This window comes from Thermobia domestica, chromosome 11, assembly GCF_964235325.1.
Source record: "Thermobia domestica chromosome 11, izTheDome1.hap1.1, whole genome shotgun sequence".
NCBI lineage: Eukaryota > Metazoa > Arthropoda > Insecta > Zygentoma > Lepismatidae > Thermobia > Thermobia domestica.
This window is the reverse complement of record NC_137464.1, coordinates 19047491-19067557: the sequence shown is the minus strand read 5'-3', so window position 1 is coordinate 19067557 and position 20067 is coordinate 19047491. Positions and strand designations below refer to the sequence as shown.

The 20067-nt window shown below is 34.2% G+C and overlaps 1 protein-coding gene across 1 annotated transcript in view; it reads right to left on the bottom strand.

Moving 5' to 3' along the window:
• Positions 1–20067, bottom strand: part of kay (transcription factor kayak) — a 55940-nt gene that overhangs the window by 19513 nt on the left and 16360 nt on the right. The gene's annotated exons all lie outside the window — the stretch shown is intronic.

Genomic DNA, 20067 nt, shown 5'->3' with positions numbered 1-20067 from the left:
GTCTTTGATCACGTTTCATTCGGCCTTACTCTTGTTCCAAAAAGCTTATATTTTCGGCACATTCACCTTATGGCTCAATGCCCATATTCCTCTTGTACAGTCGACAAGAGGTTCAGTCTGAACCAAAATTCTTCCTCGAAGTCTCAGTAGACAAAGACTGTTGGCTTCAAAAACTTCTTGGCACACAATCATATAATGGAACTTCTCTACGATAATCGCGATCAAGTTTACAAGCGGAACTACTCAATTTGTATGCTGTTACGTCGACGGTCACTTTCAAGAATTTTCTTACAATATTTCGCTCTTTCCACCAGAAAATTATTTGAAAAGAGAAAAAAACTGAAAAATGAAATATGTCCTGTTTGAATTAGTTCATAAATAAGTCTCATTTTGTTCGACTTCTATAAAGTCCTTTACAAGAGAAGTAATCCTTCCTTCATGTAAAAAATGTGATCTTAGAATTAGTTCAGAGTAATCATGACGATTTTCTTACAATGTTCTTTATTAGGTTATTTTTCTGTCAAAATCTCTTAAATATAACAAAAATTGCCCGCACTTGTATACTAACTAGAGCTCTGACATTAAACCTACATGTAAATCGGATAACAATACAATACTTCCACATCAATTTTCATTCTAGTTTATCAATTTACTGAAAAAATAACTTATTAATGTTCTCTTGCAACGATATATCCCTTTCCGTTATGCAACCAAAAATGTTCTGGAGTTGGCATGTACAGTATATCATCCAGGATATTTTGTTTCCAGCTGTGCATTGTGTTACTATGATTAACTTCAACAACTGATTGAATATGAAAACATAATAATAATAATAATAATAATAATAATAATAATAATAATAATAATAATAATAATAATAATAATAATAATAATAATAATAATAATAATAATAATAATAAAAATGCTTGCATCAAATGGGCTAAAAGGAAAATATTTGTTTTGGTGAGGTACAATTAAGAAATACTGGTAGGACTATAAGCATTGTGGCGATTTAGTGAATCCTGAGTATGTATAAAATCTTTAGCCCTCAACCTAACGAAGATCGCCTAATGTTTTAATTTAAACATATATGATCTTATTTCAAATCTGTATTTAAACTGGAGATTATAAGTGTGTTACTGATAAGTCTTAATTCTTTGTTAGTTTTTCACACAACAAGCCTTCTCTTTCTGGGCTAAATATTTGAGGTTAAACTTCCGTCAACTTTCCTTAAATTTTCCATATATGCTTATCTCCAATAATATTTAATCAATCCTAACAACAGTCTCTATACATTAATTACATCAAAAGTAGACTTTTCAGAAGCAAATACAATTGCAAGTGGATAATATGTTCAGAAATGATTGCAACGGAAATACTTACTATCCAAGGTATTATATAATATTGCATTGTAGCATAATATTTATTAAATAAGTGTATTACAAGAACACCACCATTGCTTGACTGTTAGAAGCATGACGAGTTGTGACATTACACGTATAGTGTACGGAACCAAGGACTTACAAAAAGAAAAAAAAAATGTAACTTAAAAGTTTCAGCGACATACCGAATACCGAATGATACCGTTTATAACTTGATTATAATAGAAAACTTTCGAATAAAGTGTGTTTAAATTACTGTACAGTTCTACGTGCACAACTATCTACTATAGCAGCTATTTAAGACTAAAACGGTAACTAACCTAAACCATTTACTCTCACTACCGATAGTGTCGGCACTATGCAGCGCACCTATAAAGTTTTTGCTTCCATCGCAGTCGACAGTCACATTCTCACTGCTGAACCTATTACTACATAGAATGCATAGCTATTCATTATCCTTCATGTGACTGGCAAACAAACATTATTGATCATATGTTAAGTTTAGGATATTCATTAAAAAGAACATCTTTTCAACTAAACATGCGCCGAAACTACAAGGTATAATATTTATAGGGTGTTTCACAATTACGTTACAAGGTTTGTGAGGTGCTATTCACAAAAATAAACCCGTCTTTATAAAGAAAACTTGAAATTTGTTTCGTATCTGGGTTACCATGGACTTCGCAATATGTGAGCAAATTAAAACAGGTCACACACACACACACACACTTGAATTTCACAGGAACCAGCGTGAAAATTTTTAGAGAAAGCCATACGGGAACTGCCCGACAACATCTAATTTCAAATAATCTTTCGAGCAAACAGAGAAGTATCATAGTGAAAAGTGTCACTAAAATCATGGCGAAAAGTGTCTTAAAAACTAAAAGCGGGCAAAAACTGAAACCTTGTGTAAAGAGCGTACTTCTATAGATCAACACGCTTTGATCAAGGAAGTAATCTGAGGCGCGGAGATTGGAAGCCTTGAAGATTTGAATTAGATACTATTGACTATTTAAAGTGTGACAACTAAAATCTCCACAGCACGTATTTCCGCTTCTACTTTCAGAATTGTTTGTTTCCAGTGGGTTCCAAGTGCCACCGAATGGTCATGTTTTGCATTCACGTATAAACCTTACAATGGAAGACAAAATTCTCATTTTTCTCTTAAATTTCCGAAAGATTTAAAGAATAAATGGACCAAAGATAAGGAATGAAAGGAAACTTACTCATAAGCAGGCGAAATGCTTGCAACCGAAAATTTCACTTTTGAAACCCTGCATTTCCATTCACAGTGTAAATGACTGAATTATTTCATTCATCCAGAATTTTTAAGTGAATTTTCCTATATATTGTGAAAACAAAAATTCCGAAATTCAGCCGAATTCAACTTCTTTTTTCATAGATTATCTTACTTATTTCCATGAGAGAGAGCTCATCCGTGCCTAAGCGGTTAGCGTACGCGCCTTTGGCGTGGGAGACCCGGGTTCGATTCCCGGCGGGAGCTCATGTGGTTCGGATTCCACTTTAATTCCACGAGAACGGGACGTTAAACTAAAAAAAAAAAAAAATCAATCAATTATTTCCATGAGTAGAAAGTAATTACATTGGTCAAAAAAATCCATTGGTGTGGTGTTCATCAATTAAATGCAAGGATGTCACATGGAACTGAACAAAATAAAATTTAGAGCACCCTAAGAAAAATATCAAATGAGCGAACAAAATTTTCTATTTAGTCACAACCAACGATAATATGGTACTCAAAGATAAAAAGAATAATTCACTTTTGAAAAATAGTTTCCTTTATTTAAAAAAAAAAAGTTATACATTTCACGTCTTTATATCAGTTTTAAACACTACCTATTGTATTTGGAGATGTTCCATCTCTCTTCTACACAGCACTGGATATCTCATTCAGTGAAATGGGCTCCAAATTCAAAACAAACAAGCGTGAAAACAAAATTCGGAAAAGCTAGTACTTTCAATAAGTAGATGCTTTAACGCAATTATTCTTCTCGTAAACTACTGTACAGTGCCTTATGGATTTATCTGAAATATCTGGAGGTGGAAACATATCAGGTGTCTGTGTTGGCAAGAGTAAGATTGTTGATTGTGATATGTTAGGGTAAACTCCGTACTACGTGAAGAGTAATAGGACGGCAGTGGGCAGCGAACTGAGCAGCCTGTGACAGTGTAAACTGGCGACCTCTGATTTCCAAAGAAGGCAAATAGTTGGTGCCCAGTTATGTGGTGCGAACGGGACAGAAGTGGAAAGTGTGTTGAGCAGGGTTGACTAGTTTAAACCAAAAATAAAACATGTTCGTAAAAGTGTAAGTGTTCGTAAAATCTTGATGAACACACATTTGTGGGTTATCACGTTTCACTCTCGTATATTATTCGTATTATATTTAGACCTAAATTCCCCATTCATTACTCAAAGAATTATACTACAAAAGTAACTTTTTGGTATCTATTTATGTATAATTGGGTCAGAGTTCAAGTGGACTCAAGTAATCAGTTTTTTTTATTTATTTATTTATACGCAAATTAAGTCGTTATATTTCTTTAACTTGGACTAATAAAAGTCGTAGTGAACTAACTTGGACTAAATTAGTTCTTCTGTACTCTGTAGTGCTTTAAAATTGCCCATATGTAAATTTGTATAATTATATGTAATGTGTAATCTGTACATGTATATGTAATATGTATATGTATATGTAATATGTAATATGCATATGTTTCATTTGTGCATTGTTTATCTTTTTGTCCTTCTGAAATGACTCCTGACAATTATATTAACAAGTATGTAAAGATCAGTACAATGTATTTTTATCAGGAGTCCTTCGTGAGTGAGTCGCCAGACGTATCGCATTTGTGGCCAATTAGTCCCGGTTTCGAGTTCAAATAGAAGACAAGTTCTCTAGGATGTAAGCCGAGAAGCGGTTTGGATTCCGCTTTAAGCTTATGTGATCCCTTCCAGCATATCCCGGTTGTTTCATAATAACAGCAAGGCGAAACAAACTTATTTCTGTCCATAAGTGATATAAATACATAGAGCAAATTATTCAAACAAAAACAAAACTGGTTTAAACCAAAATAAAACGGGTTTAAACCAAATATAACGTTTTTTTTTTTTTTTTTTTTTTTTTTTTTTTTTTTTTTCAATAAAAACCGTGGTTTTTGTCAACCCTGGTGTTGAGTGTTGGGCGTGTCGAAGAACAATGTTCAAGTTGATGATGGCCTACAGAACTATATGGCGAAGAGGAACTATGGTCGGAAGAAAACACGCAGTCACAGGTTTTTTTTAAAGTATTAAAGCGCATTGCCACTAAGAACCGTCGTTCGATTGTCATGCAAGTGACGAACGAATTCAAGCAACAATCCCCACAGTCCGCCTCGAGTTGCATAACATGGACAGGCTAAAGTGCTGATATATGACCCTAATTATTTAGCACGACGCGAACGTACAACACGGACTGCTGATGACTGAAAACGTATGGTATGGTCGGATGTGTCATCATTCATTTTCTATCAAACCACGGGCCATGTTCGTATAGAAGACACATGAAGAAGCGTATGATTCGTAATGTATCCACTTAACCGTGAAACACGGCGGCAGCCCTGTGATGCTATGGACACAATATCCGAGTATTCAGTGGTCCTGTGCTGACGGTTACTGGTGCGTTACTTCACGTGATTATATCGGCATTTTGGGAACCAAGTGCATTTTATGGTCTAGATGTTCGGGTGATGATACCATATTTCAGGACGAAAGTGCGCTCATTCACACAGCTGGAGTTGCTGCGGCATGGTTTGAGGAACATCGGGATGAAGTTGAGCACTTCCTCTGGTACACCTCATCGTCGGATCTGAATAAAATTTAACGGTGTAGTCTGTTCTGGGGACACGATTCCGGCGCAAATTTCTGTCTTCCTCCCTTTCACGAACCCACGCACTGCATGCGGAGTGGTGCAATATTGCACTTGCTACCATTCACGGCCTCTATGACTCCATTCCACATCGCATCAAAGCTATTCTGAGGCCAAAAAATGGTCTATGGTAATGTTCTGGTAACCTGCAATTTTTCAGGTGACTCCATTACATTGATAAGGCTCTGTACATATCCTAACATTCACCCACGTGGATTGCTGTCTAAAACAGCAGGAAACTGTCTGGCGCCATGCAATAACAAGATTTATCAATTTGCGTAATAAAAACTGATATCACCTTACTTTGTCAAGTGCCTTCGCGAAAACTGCTGAATATCTACGAACTATTAATAAAACTTTATCAAAACAGGTAAAGTATTCACGCTTTATCACGTGCCTTCGGTATCACACGACAACAGGATGTAGACTTTGAAGACGTCAAATCTTCCTAATAAACAATGAGTAAACATAAAAAAATAAAAAATAAAAGCCTCCTAACACCGATACATTATTTCCGCTAATATGAAATTTAAATCAAAAATCTAAACTATTAACTCCAGTAGTGATAGACGAACTTCTACACCCGAAAGCTGGAATGTTAGCGGTACTTTACGTAATAATGATGTTCTAACATGTTTCTTTAATGGATGTTGTCAAACGGTTTGGTAGGTCATTATGGGTTGATGACATGGATTTGGAAAGTTGTTATATTTCTGTTTTTAGTTGTGCTGACATGTAAAAGGTCGTGTCCTCTTTTTAGAGACTTTATACTGGGTATTTTTAAAAATAATAATAATAATGGAAATTTGAATTAAATCTGTTGATACGTCATTCTGTATCACGTACTTTCGTAGTAGTGATTAAATTAATATTGAATATATTACACGAACAATATGTGATAGAATAAAAAAGAAAATGAAATATTTGAGTCCCACCTGTTAGGCTAAAGGAGATGATGATTGTTAAAAATAAGAAGGTGAGAACACTTATAATGTGTGATACGCACTGGAATTGAACCCGGGACCCTTACCACTATTGGTGAATGCTGTATTGTACTGAAAATGAGCCTGGTACCCTTAGCACAAGAGATGAATGTTGTATTGTACAGGGATTGAACATGGGACTTTTAGCAGCAGAGATGAACGTTGCATTGTACGGGGATTAAATATGGGACTTTTAGCAACAGAGATGAACGTTGCATTGCACGGGGATTGAATATGGAACTTTTAGCAACAGAGATGAATGTTGTATTGTACTGAAAATGAGCGTGGTACCATTAGCACAAGAGATGAACGTTGTATTGTATGGGAATTGAATATGGGAGCCTTAGCATCAAAGATAAATGCTGTATTGTACTGAAAATGAGCGTGGTACCATTAGCACCAGGGGTGAACGTTGTATTTTATGGGAATTGAATATGGGACTTTTAGCACAAGAGATGAATGTTGTATTGTACTGTGAATAAACCTGGAACCCTTAACACCAGAAATGAACGGTGCATTGTACGGGGATTGAATATGTGACTTTTAGCACAAGAGATGAACGTTATATTGTACGGGGACCCTAAGCACCAGCGGTGAACGCTGTATTGTACGGGAGACTGAACCCGGGACCCCAAACACTAATGGTGTATATTGTATTGTACTGAGAATTATTGCAATTCTCACATGTAAATTGGCGAGAAAAAAAAAACATATAGGAAATACGAAGTCTGTGTATGTATGATTGAATGCTTTATTTATTTTGTTAATATTCATTGTTTTTTTATTCCTTATAGTTAACTCCGTGTTTACAGCCAAGTTTGAAATACGGAGCGAGTGAATTGTTCTTCCGTCTCTGAGAGAAGGCTGTTTTAGAATGAATAGAGTTTTATTTTTGTAAAATGCCAGGGTCGTTGGCTTACACGATTTCTCCTGACATCCGTTAGAACATTGAGTGGTGACATACATAAAGTGTCAATGTACTTTCTAATTTTATTTCCGCATGTACTGGAATAACCTTACACACTTTCTCCTTGACCATGAGAAACTGTCTGGCAACATACTGAAATATTTTTCCATTAACGATGGTTGTTACAGCGATAGTTATCGGCAGTGATGAAGAAGACAGATAGAAATTTCATGTTTCTTCTCCCTTTAGAAGATGTATTTTTGTGACAATATTTGATTTTTGGCAGAATATCTGATGAACATGTAAGCATTTTTTCCTTAATTAGATGAAAACCGTACATAGCTACAAGTCCCAAATGTCGATACCCTGTCTGAATGAGATTTCTCCAGCGGCTGACGAACTTGAAAATAAGAAATTCAGATGTCTTACCGTAACACTGAATAAACGATGTTAGCGGATATGATGACATTATTTATTTATTTATAATTAATGAAATCGGGTTGAAAACCCGCTGAAAAAACATGATGCTTGGGGGGAGGGACATAATGAAATCCTTATATATATATATATATATATATATATATATATATATATATATATATATATATATACAGTAATGAAATAAAGTTTGTTATTATTGTTTTTACACCGTTTATAGTGTGTGTGTGTTGATCTTTTGGGTGTTGAACTTTTTTGGGAGTGATTTAACAGATCGAACTCTGATTTTTTAAGGTGAGAACTTTTTAAATGTCATGTATTATTCAATTCATTATAATTAAGTAAATAATACACGATTTGTTTCTGAGAAACATTATCCGGGAAATAAACCTACGACCATTTTTGTAATCATGACAAGAGGATAAGCTTTGCGATATACTGAAAACGCTTGAAATGTAATTGCGATTTTCGATTACTAAAGTTATTATTATTATTATTATTATTATTATTATTATTATTATTATTATTTTTACGGATTGCTTCTTATTTGCATTTTTTATGCTTGGTACACAGGCTAATAGCAGCTACGGTGCGAACTATTAAAATATTTTATTGGTTCATTTGCTTTTTTTTTTGTTCAATCACTTCATTAGAAGTTCCGTGTTAATTTATTTTATTGGTTCGATTTCTATGAAATCTCAGAACACCTGTAGTGTGAACCTACAAATAAAAGACGGACCATTTACTTGTAGAGTTTTATTTGCTTAATTATAGGATGCTTAATTACAATATGTTTGATTCATTTGTTACGATTTTTTAACTGTTATACCGATCACTTTAAATCAGTTATACCTAATATATATATGTACGTTGTACAGATGGGACTTGAACTGTTTAAGTAAGCTCATTTACCAATAGATGGCATACTACTACGCTTTGGTAATACAACTGATAATCTTTTTAGGAACGCAAATGTTTAAACTAAGACTAGTATTTGCAGAAAGAAATGTTTTAGTCTTGGGGGGAGCGCTTTTTTCCAACATTATTGTGTTTTAATAGTAAATATTACTGAATGTTAGTTATTTGCGTGGAAGCTAGCCACATAACGCGTACATTGGCTTTAATGTCAAGACAGAGAAAGGACGGACCCGCTAAATACATTGGTTATTGAACACTGTCTTTTGACTTTAGCAGTATTGTATTACAATGAAGCAAAAGGAAATGATGTCCCTCCAAGTAAGTGGCTTTTGCCTCCTAGATAGAGCCCATGTCCCTCAATGAGGGGGTTTTGCCTGCCAGATAGATTGCTTAGATTTAACAGTATTATATTATAGCAAAAGGAAAATCACGTAGCTATAACTGTCGGGGCCCATTAGTTATAGGCGATCCTAGATTTTAGCAGTAATGTATTATAATGAAACGAATTGAAATTATGTATGGGTATTTGTAGTATATTTTTACAAGTAACGGGGGCCCTTCCCCGTGGTTATGGGTTTCTCCAGATTTAGCATTAATGTATTATAATGAAACGAATTGAAATTATGTATGGGTATTCCTATTTGTACCATGCTCCTATAACTGACGGGGGCTTTTGCGTGTTATATAGATTGCCTAGATTTACCAGTATTATAGCAAAAGAGAATTACGTATGACTATTATAGCAAAAGAGAATTACGTACGAGTATTGTAACACATAGCTATAACTGGCGGAGGCCCTTCCCATTACTTATGGGTTCCTCCAGATTTAAACAGTATTGTATTACAAGGAAATTATGTAGTCCTATTTGCAGTATAACTGGCGGGTCCCAGTCACAGGATTACTTAGAAATTTTTGAGTCCCCACGGTTATGCCGTTTTTTTTTTTATTGGTTCGATTTCTATGAAATCTCTGAACACTTACAGTGTGATTATTTATTTTCTCGTTTGTTTCTACAAACTTGAATTAAATATGGGAGCTAAAATAAACTCTTAAAAATATATAGGAAACGGGTAGAACCCCCGAGAAATTTTCATATGTACGATGTTTGTCCACCACAATTTATAAAAAATAAATCCAAACAATGTTTGTCATGAAAATGTTGAAATATTTGGTGCGAGCCCGGGACCCCAAACACCAGAGGTGAACGCTCTACCACCGAGCCACCGCGCCCCCCCCAGGATTACTTAGATTTTAACAGTATTATATTATAGCAAAAGGAAAATTGCGTAGCTATAACTGGGCGGGGGCCCATTAGTTATAGGCGACCCGAGATTTTAGCAGTATTATATTATAGCAAAAAGAGAATTATGTGTTTTTACCATATACATTGACATGTGTTAAAGTTCCCCATTAGTTAGTTAGTTCTTACAATTGCGGGTTTTTCTGAATAGGTAATAACATAATGATGATGATAATTATGTTCAACTGAAGGGTCCCCCCTTAGGGATTTGTAATATAATGAACGTTTGGTGGTTTACTGATAGAAGAAGAATCAACTATGCCCTCACAAATTATGTTTTATTAACAGAACACAACTGCAAGAAGGGTACTTATTTAATGCTATCAGTAGTATTTAATGGCTAAAAAGAAAATATATATATATATCATACTGTACCTTTAAAATATAAATATATATATATTCAGGACTAATAACAAATACGTCAACACGGAACACGGCTTAAACTAAACTAAAGTTAATTTAAAAGTTCTCCGACAGATGTCACTGTTAGTGGTGGGAGGGGGGAGAACACTTGATAGAACATGATATAACATGTATTTGATGTGTACGCTTATCATTTTTTTTACGTCGGCGTGCGTTAAAGATCACAGAGAAAGCTTTCCTGATTATTTAACCTATTTTAATAGTATTAAATAAAGTATACAGGATTACCAGTATATTTATTGAGACCTGTTTTATTACAGATATTGAAGCTGTGCTAAGCGTTGTGGTGCTAGCAATTAATTAAAAAAGTACCGACTATTCCCGCTGAGATTTCTTCTTTTCTTTTTTGTGGATTGTGATCGGAGAACTAAGCCTTGAAACGTATGTATTTTTTATGGTTATTATGATTTTTTTTTTTAAAAAAGAAAGAAATTATATAGTTTTTAATTGTACTTGACTTGTATTTAACCAATATTAATGAACAAAGAGAGACTCTTTCTCTCTCTCTCTCTCTCTCTTTCTCTCTCTCTCTCTCTCTCTCTGTGTGTGTGTGTGTGTGTGTGTGTGTGTGTGTGTGTGTGTGTGTGTGTGTGTGTGGATATTTTTTTTTTTAATAGAATAGTTTATAATTCAATATAGGTGAATATATTTACTGATTTTTTTCATAAAGTAACTTGATTGATTTCTATTTACATATTACTAATTAACTAAAGGTGATTAATTTCTTCTTTTATATGATATTATTGTGAGCGTTGCTTAAAAGAAGTATTTATTTGATCTTTTTTATTAAAGTGGTGTTGATTACTCAAAATAGTTTTTTTCTTTGTTTTTTTTTAGATGGATTTCTTCTGCCCAACTGAAGAATTTAACATGATTGATGAGATCTACCTGCAAGAGGTTTTGCGCGGTCTCAACGAGTACCCTAGGGTTTTTAGTACGTGGAAAGCCATCATGGAATTAAGCAGACTTGGCCATAGGGGAACCGTGAGATGCGAAGCCATATTGCGGACCCTTCGTGTCTTTGAAGGTAATGATATACTACTTCTCCAGCACTGTGTAAGCAGTGCTGACGTACTGGATTTGTTTGTGTACGGTTTTTTCCGTAGTAAAGAATCATATGAATTGGCTCTAGATAAAGTTATGTATTTATTAGCTTGTGGGGAAGGTCAGGTAGATAGGATAAATGATACAGAGTTATCTGAGTTTTTTGATTTTGGCTCGCGATTTGTTTTGGAACCATGCTTAATCCCATCTGAAAATAATAATAATAATGCCATAGTCATGACCCCTCAAGAAACTCATAACTTGAGTCCTAATAATTTATATTTGTTATCAAATGAAGATTTAGCTTTCCTAAATGATAAAGCAAATGGGATTGGCAATTTAAATTCCGTTGAATTACCAATTGAAGAAGAAATGAGGAGATTGGTTGAAAATGCGGACAATGCTGTGGTTATACCCACGCAACAGGTCCAGGGAGAAAATCCTGTATACAATACAACTCAATATTGTGTACAGGATAATCATGACTATGGGAACCAATTGATTTTTTCTCCACAGCCTGGACCGTCATCTGCTAGTGTCCCACCAATGGTTGGACATGGCAACATAAATAAGAATAGTGCAAGTAGTACTACTGGTAGTCATAATAGTGGTAGTACAAGTGGTAGTAGTAGTGATAATAATAATGGCGGGGATAATCAAAGAAATAGTAATTTCGAAGTTGTAAGACAAAGCAGACAAAGGTTTCGTAAGTTTCATCTTACGGGCCATGAAATTGTCGTCAGACCTGTGGGTAATGAAAGGAATATTAATAACCCAGAGGCCTATATCGAGAGTTTAATTGATTTTGCGTTGGAACATGTGATTTCCAATGCACGCCCCATGGACTACATTGGTTTATACGTTGAAAGTAGTAATAGTACTAATAACAAACCAGTGTATGTACCGTTTAGAAGAAAGGACAATTTCACTGCTAGAACAGTCCTCACTTCAATCGAACGAGTACTAAATTCGAATGAAGTGTTCCTTTTAGGGGAAGAAGTATTGTTTCGATTCCATATAGCTGAGAATTTGCACGGACAAGGAAGACCTAATGCAATGAGTGCTGTCCGAAAATATTGCAAATACCAAGATTACTTGGAAAAGCGATTAATTCGCATTGAAAATAAGAATATGTACTGCCTCCCCATGGCCATAATATATGGAATAACAAAACATACCGCAAGTAGTCAAGTTTTATGTAATTTAAAAACAAGAGACTATGATAATTGGATTTTTAAAGCAGAAGTTCTCTGCGAAATGGCAGGAGTTAACGTTCAAAGTAAGCAAGGTTGTGACATCTCTGATCTGGACCTCTTTCAAGCATATTTGAAAGGGGAATATCAAATTGTTGTTTATGAGGAGGTTGAAAAGAATAATCGGGAATATATAGTACTTTACCCAGGAGAACACGCAGAAAATAAGATTTTTATCCTATATCAAAGAGGTAACACTATTGGTCATTTCGAACCCATTCGTAATATTACAAGTTTTCTTAGCAAACGGAAGTATTGTTATTATTGTTTGGAAGGTTATGATGAAAGATATCGCACACACAAGTGTAAAACTCGTTGTACTTTTTGCGAACATACTCACGAACGGGACGATACTGCAAACAGAATTAAATGTAATGCATGCAATAGAGAGTTTGCTGAGGGTATTTGTTTTGACAACCATCTGGTACATAATAAAGCGGCTAAATCCGTATGTGATAATGTAAAGCTCTGCATCGATTGTGGTATCATCTTTGATAAGAGGGGGCGAAAATCTGAACACATGTGTGGTGAACATTTTTGTTCAACATGCCGCGCGTATGTTGATACAAATCATACATGTTTTGTTCAGAGACAGCAACCTGTTCATACGAAAAGGTTTATGTACATTATTTATGATGTAGAGACGATGTTGAAGGCGCCGAATGAGCGCGGTGAAAGGGAACATGAGGTTGTACTGGTGTGTTGTCATCATGTATGTCACGTCTGTATAAGGAAAGGCATCGATGAGCCTTGTAAAACGTGCGGTGACAATATTGGAAATCGTTCGTTTTCTTTTAAGACAATGACGGATTTTATTAACCACGTGTTAGTAGAACGTCCTGTCTTTCAGAAAATCCTGGTAATCGCGCATAACGCATCCAGATACGATGGTCTCTTCTGTCTTAGAACTCTAATAGATGACCAGCATATTGTACCTAGTGTTCTTATTCAGGGTCAAAAGATTTTTAATATTAACATAGGTAACCGTATCTTTTTTCGCGACTTTTTCCTCTATATTGGTGCTAAATTATCCAAATTACCGAAAACGTTAGGCCTTAGTCAAAATTTAAAGAAGGGAGATTTCCCATATTTGTTTAATACTGAAGAAAATCAAAATTATGTCGGTCCCTACCCTCCGCTTAAGTACTATGACCCTGAGGGACGAAGCACAGAAGAAAGAAAACAATTGGAAGCCTGGCACCAAGAACGTGCGGAAAGTGGCGAGGAGTTTAACCTGCAGAAGGATATGTTGGCTTATTGTAAAAATGATGTTAGAATTCTAACAGAAGCGGTCATCAAGTTTAGCGATATTATTGAAGAGAAAACGGAGGGTTTGCAATGTTTCATAACATCATCAACCATTGCAAGTCTTGCAATGCGTACATATCGTACCTTGCACTTACCGGAAAATACTATTCCTATCATTCCCGCGTTGGGATTTCATCATAAGACCAAGTATAGTACAAAAGCTATGCAATGGCTTATGTATATGGAAGACCAATTAGGGATAGAAATCCAGCATGCTAGGAGAGGTGGGGAAAAGTATATTGGTAGGTACAAGGTCGATGGATGGCACGAAGGACTCAACGCTGCCTTCGAGTATTACGGATGTTTTTTCCATGCCTGTCGCCATTGCTTCCCCTTTAACCGTGACGCGGTTTTGCACGATGCACAAGACTCGTACAATACGATGGAAAAACGCTATGAGCAAACCATGCGCCGCCGTAAGTACCTGAAAAGTATAGGTGTAAACCTATATGAAATATGGGAATGTTCTTGGGATAATAAGATAAAGACGGACAAGGAAGTGCAAAAGTTTGTTCAAGAACGTTGTACTAATCTACCTGATTTTCTTATTCCTAAGAACTGTTACAACGGTGGTCGCACGGAGGTCTTTCGTTCTTACGTCAATTGTACGAGTGATGAGCGTATATCTTATGCCGATGTAACTAGCCTTTACCCATGGGTAATGGCGCGTAAACCTATGCCGGTTAAATCACCTAAGATTCACACGGGACCGGACTTTCCAGATGTGGAAAGTATTCACGGTGTAGTCAAATGCACAATTGTCCCTGCAAAGGACCTCTATTTTCCGATCTTACCATACGTTGCGGGAGGTCGATTACTTTTCGGCCTTTGCCGCACATGTATGGAAGAAGAAAACACTAATGAATGTACTCATAGTGATGCTGAGTGTGCTCTCACAGGAACATTTTGTACTCCAGAGTTACACCTTGCTCTTAAAAAAGGTTACAAAATAATCGATATACATGAGATATGGGAATTTGAACTCTTAGATCCTGAAGAGGGGAATTCAGGTGGGCTGTTCGGGACCTATGTGAATTCCTTCCTTCAGATGAAGCAGGAAGCCTCTGGTTTTCCTGCTTACTGTACCACTGAAGAAGACAAACATAAATATATCGAAGAATATTATGTCCATGAAGGCATACGGTTAAATTATGATAATATTAGGACGAACCCTGGATTGAGGCAATGTGCGAAACTATACCTCAATTCATTGTATGGAAAGTGGGGGCAACGCACAGATATGTCACAGAGTATAATTGTTAGTGATGAGGTCACATTTCTTAGGTATTTAACTACGGCAAGGTATGAAATTCAAAGTGTGGTACCAATTGATGATGACCATCTCATTGTCACATACAGAGACATTGAAAACGAAAACGTTCCGTTAGCGTTTTCTAATGTGATACTAGCCGCATTTATTACTTCGTGGGCTAGACTTAGACTTTACGAACTACTGACGACTGTAGGACCTGACAGAGCAATCTACTGTGACACTGACAGTATCATGTATCTACAGAAAAAAGATGAGGAACCCTTGTTACCGCTCGGAAACTATTTGGGTGATCTTACAAATGAAATTCCTGAAGGTTGGGAGTTTACAACCTTTATAGGTCTTGGCTGTAAAAATTACGCCATGCGGCTAACAAATGCCCAAGGGGATGTTCGCGATATATTCAAAATTAGGGGGATAACACTAAACGATAGAACCTCTCAAAAAATTAACTTTGAGAGTTTCTATAAATTAGTGTCTGGACAATTAGAGTCCACAGTAATAGAAAACCCAAACAGTATCGTTCGTAGACCGGGGTTCCGTATCTTTAGCTGTAGAGAGACAAAGACACACCGTGAGGTCAACAAAAAACGAAAACGTATTGACGAACCTGACGTAACTGACGATGAACCAGTACAAAAACGTGCAAGTGTACCTTACGGTTACAGACCCACGAATGAATGAATGAATGAATGTGAGTTGTATGAATGTCTCTTTTTTTTTTTAAACCGGTTCGTATACTCGTTCTTAAAAATATTTAATTTATTCCTAATTTATTTTAATTTATTCATAATTTATTTTAATTTCATATACCAGTGATTTTTTTTTCATTTCAAGCTTTAATTTTATATCCCAGTGATTTTTCATTTCAAGCTTTAATTTTATATCCCAGTGATTTTTTATCCGTTTCATTAGTATGTATACTCCGAACAATCAACGATTGTAAAAATATTAAAATTCACATGTTCGAAAATATGTTAATGTATGAGTGTGAGTGTGTGTGTATATAAAGCAAAGTCTCTATTGTATGCATTCATTTGATTACAAGATGTTAAAGTTTCAACATCCCTCTACTATTTTAATTGCTGGTCCTTCAAGGGCTGGTAAAACTTGTTTTGTAAATCGTTTACTTAATGAATGTGATCAAATGTTTAGTATAAAATTTAATGATATTGTTTGGTGTTATGGCGCAGTAATACCAAAATTAGATGCAAATGCAAAAATACGTTTTGTAGAGGGGATACCTGACATGAATAATTTTGAAATTAAAGAAAATTCATTATTAATACTTGATGATTTAATGTCGGAAACTAATGGCGATGTTGCTAATTTATTTACAAAGTATGCACATCATAAAAAGTTAACTGTAATATTTATTATCCAAAATTTATTTCCAAAAGGAAAACATGCACGTGATATTAGTTTAAATGCACATTATATTATAGTATTTAAAAATCCACGTGATAAATTACAAATACAATATTTAGCAAGGCAAATTATGCCTCGGTATAGTAAAGAAGTCGTGAGTGTGTTCGAAGAAGTAACACGGGAGCCTCACACTTATTTATTATTTGATCTGACACAAAAAACAAACGATGCATTGCGAATACGTACAAATATTTTTCCGAATGAAATCATGCATGTGTACGCTAACGTAAAAGACATGCATACAGAAATTTTTGTTTAGTCGGCATCAAGATGTTGAAGGTGAAACAACACTACAGCACGCTCCGTGCTCTGTGCAAATGCAAAAATGCAAAACGAAAACAAATTTTACAAAATGCTTCAGGGGATTTAATAAGAACAATATCTCAAGTAGCTAAAAACACAATAAAAGGAAACATTCCTTTAAATTCTCGTCAGAAGCAACGTTTACGTAGACATAAAAAGATCTTACGTGCTCTATCTCAGCAGCGTACTGCATTGAATAAAAAGAAGAAGTTGTTATTACAAAAAGGTGGTGCGCTTTTACCGTTAATCTTGGGACCACTTCTTGCAGCAGTAGGAAGTAGTATTTTCAGTCGTTAAATATGTCAGAATTACGTAAAATGATTTTAGTTCCTGAAAATGCTGTACATGAAATTCAATCAAATCTTAAATCCATAGATTCACATCAGTCACGTTTAGATGAAGAAATGAATAATATCTTAAAACGCCGTGATCTTAGTGTACAACAAAAGTGGAAATTATATCAACAAGCTTTGCATCGTTATTTACAGTATACATCTTCTTCTTCACATAAACCTATTACTTTACCTATCATTCAAGAAGAAGAAGAAGAAGAAGAAAAATTATCATCAAGTTCCAAACAAGATAGCAATACTTCTATTTTACCATTTGTATCAGACATTTTACAATCAGTACCGAAAACACTTCGTAGGAAAACAGATCTATTATTAAAACAGTTGACAAGTTCTGATAAAATTCAGTGGGATAAGTCTGGCATTGTACGTATTCAAGGAAAAACAATACCAGGTTCAAATATTATAGATTTAGTAAATGATGTTGTTCGTACAAGGAAATATTCAAGAAATCCTTTAGGTATTCATGAATTTAAAAATTTATTAGAAGATCTTAATGTTCCTAAAGAATTTATTGGTACACCTATTAGCACACCAGCATCAAAAGTGAATAGTAGTAGTAGTAGACAACGTATTCGTAAAGTAAGAAAATCTACTAGTCCTGCAATAGTTGCTAATTTATTTAAACAGTGGAAAGAATATAGTATGTAAAAATGACAAAATTATCAAAAATATATTATGATTATTCAAATCCTGATTCTTTATCAAGTATACAAACATTACAACGCAAAACAAAGTTATCTAAAAAGAAAATTAAAAATTGGTTAGCTTCTCAAGATGCTTATACATTACATGCACCAGCTCGTAAAGTTTTTGAACGTAAAAAGTATTATGTTAGTGCACCAAATGAAACATTACAAATGGATTTAGCAGATATGCAAAATATTGCAAAGTATAATAATAATTATAAATATATATTATGTTGTATTGATATTTTTTCACGTTATGCATATTGTGTTCCGTTAAAAACAAAGAAAGGTCCGGAAATGGTAAAAGCAATAACAAAAATTTTTAAAAATTTCAAGTTACCCGTGTTTAACGTACAAACAGATTTAGGCGGTGAATTTTATAATCGTCATGTAAAACAATTGTTTAAAAAATATGAAATTAATCATTATAGTGTTCATTCCGAAATTAAATGCGCGTTAGCAGAACGTTTTATACGTACATTAAAAGAAAGATTGTATCGTTATTTTACTGCAAAGAATACTTATCGTTATATTAATGTATTAGATCAAATTGTAAAAAATTATAATCATTCATACCATTCAAGTATTAAAATGGCACCTGCACAAGTAAATGATTCCAATGTGAATCAAGTGTGGGAAACATTCTACGGAAATAAAAATAATAATAAAAAGAATATAACATGTAAATTTAATGAGGGTGATTATGTACGTGTTAGTAAGTATAAACATGTATTAGAAAAAGGTTATTTACCTAAATGGTCACAAGAAATATTTATTGTTGACAAATGTATTAAGTCAGATCCTGTCACTTACAAATTAAAAGATTGGAACGGTGAAGAAATTAAAGGAATATTTTATGCACAAGAATTACAAAAAGTAATTATAAATTCAAAGAAAACATATCTCATTGAAAAAGTATTAAACGTAAAAAAGGGTGGATGTATGTAAAATGGTTAGGATATCCATCAAGTATGAATTCGTGGATTAGATCAGATTTTATTCAGTCTGCAAAATGAATTCGAACTTTACACACGACTTTTACGTTACTCTTCCTTCAAATGCAAGTAGCAATCTTTTTGAGAATAATACTACATCATCATTTCGAGTTAAATTGGCACAGCCTATTGATTTAAGTGATGGGGAATGGGGTGTTGCATTAACACAAATTAATATTCCGTGGAGTTTTTACAATGTTGGTGAAAATGAAGAAATTATAATTACTAGTGTTATCGATGATAAAGTTGAACGCTACCATGTTCCAATAACACCGGGATATTATTCATCAATTGAATCAATTCTACAATTAATTCCTGAAAATGTTCGTATGTTACACTATTTACAAAATAAAAATCAAGTTGTTATTAAACATTCTTTAAAATTAGAAGATCAATGTATGATTGGTGTTACACCGGGTTTACAACAGATTTTTGGATTTATTAATGAAAATACGCTTGATGTTAAAAATGTTATATACACAAAAGTTAAAAATGTTGATTTAATATTAGCACGTGGAAAATTTCCATGTGATTTAGATTATAATATTCCCAATACAATTAATGTTTGCATTGATATTGTAAAACAACAACAAAATATAGGTCCATTAGTTCGAAAACTTAGTGTATATAATGTACAACACGGTCATGTAAAATCTTTTGTATTTCACACACCACATTATGTTAAAGTTGAAAAGAAATATTTTGATACAATAGAAGTAAACTTAAAAGATGAACACGGGTTAAAATTACCATTTCGTTTTGGAACTTCAAACCTAACACTTCACTTTAAACGAAAATGATTTCTGAAAGTATTGATGATAGTTTTTACATTACATTAGTTTCAAATGCTAGTGCTGATGTATATCCTACAAATAGTCCAACACATTTTATTAATCAATTAAAAAATAATATTCGTTTATCAGAATCCGATTGGTATGTAGGATTAAGTGAAGTACATATTCCATTAACATGTTATAATGTTACCGCGGGTGAAAACGTTATATGGTACAAATTTAAAAATGCAGAACCTATGAAAAGTAAAATTCTTGTTGGATATTATCCATCCATTCATCATTTACTAGAAGAATTAAACGCAATATCGAGTTTTATAAAATTTAGTTTTTCAAATGTTGTACATGTTGAATGTGA